Here is a 6,401-nt window from a genome sequence, read left to right as displayed (position 1 = left end):
GGGGCACGGCCCCAGTAGCATCAGCTGACCGCCCTGCATGCCTCAAGTGACCTGGCCGCTGGCAGCTCAGGTTACCCAGCCCTCTCCGGGAGGCAGCCCTGCCTGGCCTGCGGAGGACGGTTCCAAAATGACTCTGCGTCTGGACATTTATGGTGCTAGCGCCTGAGGCCCCGTCCCCCTCGCAAGTCCGGGCTAGGGCAGCTCCCGGCCCTCTGGGGGAGCCTTCCCGGGGGCTGGGAGCCAGAGGCCTTGCCACAACAAGCGCCTTGGGATCTCTGCAGCCGACAGCGGGGAGAGCTGGGAGCTCTGCTCCTCTGGGTCACCTGCTGAGGGCTCCCAAGAGGAAGGGCGCCTGAGCAGACGGGGGCAGGGTGCTGGCAGGTGCAGAAGGGGCCCGCGCTACAGGCACCGTCGCCGTTTCCAGGGCTGCGCTCCGCTCTGATCCCGGCTCCTCACCTTTTACAGCTCTCTCTCTCACTGCACGCATGGCCCCTGGATCCAAAGAGACACCCACACACTCTGACGTCCGCTGCAGAAGGCAGAGCCACCTGCCCCCTCCCCAGGGACCAGGCACCCCCCCACACTCCTGGAAGACCGCCCGGGGTGAGGGGTGTTCTCCCCGTCATGGACCACTGCATTTCACTCAAGTTTTGTTTTCTTTAAACATTTGTTTACTTGCATTTACCTTTTCAGTTGAATGTCTCTTATATGGAAAATGCAATAGTGCATTAATAATTAATATTGCTATTATATACAATCAATGCTTTGCAGCAGATGATTAGCACCATATTTATTAAACATGTAAATATAAAATAGACTAAGTAGTGCTATATAAATAAGAAAAGGAATGGAAGGTAAATTTAAAATACACTGTGAGGTTGGGAAGCCAGTGGAATTGGACATGGCAAATGAAGAAAAAATAAAATGAAATGTGTCGAGTCTGACTGTATGACAATCACATGTTAAGAAATGTGATTTATGGTCACTCAGATTCTGTGCCTTTAGGATCTCTACCCCTCCAAAAGCAACACCTTCCTCCTCAAATATAAAAGTAATGCTTTAAATTACCTAGCAGGGAAGTCACCTAATTATTCTTCCCCAAAATCCTTCAGTAGGATGGATACTCCCAGGGAGGCAGGCCCTGTTTCCTCCGTGCCTCTGGGACCCCCTGACAGGCAGGTACCCCGCAGCTCGAGGCGTACGGGCCTTTCATGAAGGAGCAGGGGAAGGTGGGTGGGTTGCCCCAGAGTCCTGACCACAGATTCCCACCCGTGATCAGATGACTCACACACACACTCACACTCCACCGTTCTCAGTGCTCAGATTTGGGGACCCGACTCCCTGGAAGGCCCTGCCTGTGCCTGAGCAGTGCCCCTGGCCCCCTCCTTGGTGCCCACCCCCCGGGCTCTGAGCCCATGCCAGGAGGGCTGGCCAGGGAGGTCGGGGTTGCACCACCTGGCTTGGTCCCCGCTGGTGCCCTCCTGCCCCCTCCGTGTCTCCCTCAGTGCTCTCCCTGGGGAGTTGTCCCTGGCAACCGGGGCTGGCTCAGCTGGTGAGAGCCAGAGGAGCAGCGTCGCTCAGCAACGGGGACAGCACACAAGATGCAGCTAATCCGGGCTGCCCGGCAGGGCAGGCCCCCGGAGCCTCCAGGACAGCCGCCTGCTGCCAGGTGCTTACGGGCTTGTCTCTCTCCACTCCAGCAAACCCCACCTTCCAGCCTCAAGACCCTTTCTTTCCTTGCCCTCTCTGTCCCTCTCCTTTTTCTTGAGTCCTGGTCCTCTTTTCACAGCACGGTGACAAGTACAGAGCAAAAAGCCGCAGACTTGTACCTGGGTCCCAGCTCGGCGGCAAGCCATGAAATACGGGGCAAGTCGCTTCCCCTCTCTGAACCTCAGATCCCTCTCTGGTGGGTAAAAACACAGCGGCTCAGTATATAGTCGTTGAGGTCGCACTGTCCCGGATACGAATCCAGGCTGTGCTGTTTCTCAGGCGTGTGACATTGGGCACATTATTTAACTTCCTGAAGCCTCAGTTTCCTCCGTACTAAAATAGAAACCCCCCTGGAGAGCTGTTGAAAGAAGAAAAATGGGACAAAGTAAGGTAAAGGCTGAGCACAGTTCCTGGCACAAGGCCCTCTGATCACCCCCTGTCCCCTGCTCCAGCCTCTCTCCTGGCAGTCCCTGGGCCCACATCCTCTCTCCTCTCCCTGGAACACTTGTCTCTCCCCATCTCCCCTCTGCCTGGCAAATCCTCTCTGGTCTCAGTTTAAAAACTACTTCCTCAGAGAGCATTCATTTGTCCACACCCTCACCCCTTTCTAAATGTTTCATGTACATCCTGCATTTCATTTTTCCTTTTAGGCACTTACTACTTATTGGTAAGACAGTTTGACATTAGTCTCCCTACTGGGCTGTAAGTACAGGGTCAGGGGCTGTATCTACTTTATTGGCTGCTGCTGTGTTCCCGGGGAGAGGGTTACCCTAGATGAGGGGTTCTTAACCTTTTTTGTTCCACGGACCCCTTTGCCAGTCAGGTGAAATGAATACTACTGTAGTTTATTTACTGCATACATTCGTACGTGAAGGAAATACTAGGTTTCAGTTAGAGGTCAGAGAAAATAAAGATAAGTTGATTTTTTTCAATTCAAGCTCACGGACTCCCTGAAATCCTTCCGTGGACCCCTGGGTCCATGGACCCCTGGTTAAGAACCCCTGCCCTTGATGTTCTCTGAAGTACAGTCCAGCTTTCTGTATCTATTTTCTTATTTCTTCTTTCCCCTCGTTTGCAAGTTTACCCAAACAATTATTTTCATTGTGGTAAGATACATAATATTTACAATCGTTACCATTTTAAAGTGTACAATTCGGTGGCTGTTGTGCAACCGTCGCCACTAACTAGCTGCTTCATCACTCCACATTGAAATCCCATTCCCATTAGCAGTAACTCCTCATTTCCTCCTCCCCCAGGCCCCGGCAACCGCTAAGCTGCTGTCTCTATGGATTTGCCTATTCTGGGCATTTCATATAAATGGAATCCTAAAACGCGGGGCCTGACCTACATTTGTTCTGCACCACTTCTCAGGTTCACTGAACCGCCAGGCCACAGGATCTAACTGGAAAGACAGCTCGGGAGAATGAAGGGCCCCCACTGGCTGGACCAGATCTAGGACGGCAAGTCCTCAACCCGGTCCCCTCTGGATTTCAGGACCCCTTTTCCTCCTCCCGAGCGCCCCCATCCTCGCGGGGACGTCTATTTGCAGACAGCAGCTCCAAAGGAAACCGTCGCTCAATGACTAATCTGCATACCCTCGTGCTATTGGCTGGGAGGGCGGCACGGCAGCCAATGGTTGGCGGCGCTGTTTGCCGAGCGGCGGCCCCGCGTCGCGGGGTGATGTAATGGAATCCTGGCTGGCCGCGCGCGGGCTCCGGCCCGACGCCGCGTGACGTAGCGGCTTCCCCGGGCCGCGCCCGGCGGGGGCCTGGGCGCGCGGGGCAGCGCGGCCGCCCCCGGGAGCGCCGCGTGGGGCTCGGCGCTGGCCGCCGCCGCGTTCCCTGCGCGGGTTCCTTCCGGCCGGGCGGTCGCGTCCCGGGCCCCGCAGGGAGGACCCGCTGGGCCAGCGCCGACCTCGGCGGCGAGGAGAGCCACCTGGAAGCGGACGCCGGAGGATTACCAAGCCCTGCTCCCCGGGAGGGGATTACCGGCCTCGCACTCCGTAAATCACGCACTGCTGGAACATGTGCCTTTGCCGACAACCAGCACATAGACTTTTCTCATTAAAAAAATAATAAAGCTACAAAGGATTTTTTAAATTTTTTATTTTGAATAAAGAGGCCTGGCTCGGACTTGGGGGCGATCTGGGCATTCCTCCCAGCTCTGCCACCCCTTGTCGTGCCCGCCCTGACGGTTCTTCCAGGGCAACCAACGAGGAGCAAACGTGGAGCGACTCGACAAGGCCCGGGCCGGCGTCCTGAGCCTTACTGGAAGCACGTCTCCCCGCTGGGCCGTGTCCCTGGGCGGCCCTTGCTCTCCCGCGCAGTCGCAGGAAGGCTTTGCCTCGCGCCCCCCGTTTTTGCTCTTTAGTTGTTCTCAGTGCAGGAGAGGAGTGGGGGGACCCCAGCCAGGCACTTCCTGATCCTCAAGCGGAAGAAGGAACCGTGAAGGGAATCCCCTCCACAGCCCCCCCCCCCACGTGGTGGGCCAGGGGAGCCCCGTAGGGGCCCAGATGGGCTGGGAACCCCCGGGGCATCCTTCTACCCCACCCCCAGCGGGCAGGGCCGGGCGGGTGGAGTCCCTCGGGCTGGGTGGAGCAGCACCTGGGAAGGGCGGTTAAGGGTCTTGCTGACTGAGCCGGGCCCTGCAGCTCAACAGCCTCACCCCCGACTCCCGGCCTTGCTGCCCATTACCTGCGAGCTTTGGGGCCTCCCTTTCTCCACCCCGGGATGCCCTCCCTGCTCTCCGTGGTGCCTGGCCCCTCCTCTCTTTTCACACTCTGCTCCTTGTTCTCCTCCTCCAGGGAGGCCTCTCACACTCACCCTCTAGCTTCCACCCCAGTGCCAGCTTGGGGCCTCTGGGCTGTTTTCCTACCTATTCTGTGTCCTCCTTCCTTTTAGACTAGGAATCAGCGTTTGGCTTCAGGACTTTGTCCTCCTGCCTTAGTAATTTTCTACAACATGGGAGTGCACAGGCCAGGGTGCCGAGTTGCCCCCTACCCTCCGGTTCACCTTCTCGCTCCTCAGTTTCCCCATCTGCGGTACAGGTTCTGTAGCAGTTCCCGGGATTTGTGTAGCAAGCAAGGGCCTGGGGATGAAGAAGCAAGATGGTGGGTAGAAAGAGCACTGGTCTGGGGTCCAGAAGACCTGGACTGGTCCTGCCTGGGCCACCGAGTAGCTGAGGGACCTGGGTCAAGGAGCCAACCAGGTGCTGGAATTTACGAGACGTCACTAATGGCACAATGAGGTGCCATGGCCCTCATCCGCACAAGGCCCCAAATAAACAGCTGGGCCAAACTAGGGGCAGTAATTTGTTTGCGCCACTTCAGGACAAGGTCCCCTGCCCTGCCCTCCCACCAGATGGCCTGCCCGGGGTCCTCCCATATGGCAATGGCAGTCTGCCGCTATGTGATAGACTCCTTGCTGAGGGCTTTACAACTATTATCAAAGATGCACTCCTCAGGACAACCCTGCAAGATTGGCATACTCTCTGTCTCATGTTTCAGATGAGGAAACTGAAGCCCAGAGAGGGCAAGTAACTTCCTTGAAGTCACACAGCTGGCAAGAGTTGGAGCCAGTGTCAAACCCAGGCCTCTTGAACCTGTCTCCTTTTACCACCTCATGTTGCCACCACAAGCCACACAAGGGTGTGCGTTGGCATTACATATTTTAACATAAGATGTATTTGATTAGAAAACAGGAGACTATATACTAAAGACAAGTTGTACTCAAGTATTTATAGAAGACCCTTGTGGGCCGTGAGTCTTCATGGAAAAACTGGTAACCGAGTCTGTTTTTTTTTTTTTTAAGTCCTTCCTGTCCAAGTAAATGTATTTCTCCTACACAGGCAAATATTTTTAATCATATTGCTGGAAAAAGAGAGAGGCTGGGGGAGCAGCTTCAGAAACCCATTAGGAAGGAGCTGCTGGGGTAGGAAGGAGGGAAAGTTGGGCCAGGAAGAAAAAGCCAAATCCCACGGCTTCCTTTGCAGTCCAGCATTTTTGAAGTCTCCGTTTCTCTACCTGTAAGTTGATCTAACCACTGAATCTGGGGGGAAAATGTAAAGGTTCTGAGGAGGTGATTTTGAGACAAACCAGAGGTTCCTGGGATCATTATGAAGAACAGGAGAAAAGGGCCTCTGAGCTGCCCCAGGAGTCTAGGGTAGGCCCAGAAAAGGATTTCTGAGGCGCGTGGGACGAGGAATGTGGCTGAGTGGGGATGTGGGGCCGCCTTGGACATCTTTGAATGCAGAAAAGATTCTTTGCTGCGTGGGGCCTGGCCTGGGGGCTGGGGATTGGATGTCATGCTCATAATTTAAGATGGCTCCAAAAGTCAGCTGGGGTTGGCGGCTGGTACAGCCGGGCCCAGGTCTGGTTCTTTCCTGGGGCGTGTTCCCCAGTGAACGGGCCTGCCTGGAAGTCCAGAAGCAGGCTCTGCACTGCTCGGCCCCACGGCTCCAGCCTTGGCCTCCCTGACCAGCCATTCCCCAGCAGGCCCCGCTGGTGGAGAAGGCTTTGCTCAGAACAAGATGGCCCTCCCGTTTCCAAGGAGGGCCCAGTCGGGAGGGAGAGAGAAGGCGTCCAAGTGCCTCCAGGTTCTGACGGGAAAGGCCGGCTCCTGGAGACCACGGTCAGGGGAGTGGACTTCCCAGCCCTTCCGGCAGGTCCTCTGTGTATGTCCTGCACTAAGCAC

The sequence above is a fragment of the Dasypus novemcinctus genome, chromosome 12 (assembly GCF_030445035.2).
Source record: "Dasypus novemcinctus isolate mDasNov1 chromosome 12, mDasNov1.1.hap2, whole genome shotgun sequence".
Taxonomy (NCBI): Eukaryota; Metazoa; Chordata; class Mammalia; order Cingulata; family Dasypodidae; genus Dasypus; species Dasypus novemcinctus.
Note: the sequence above shows the minus strand (reverse complement) of the source record.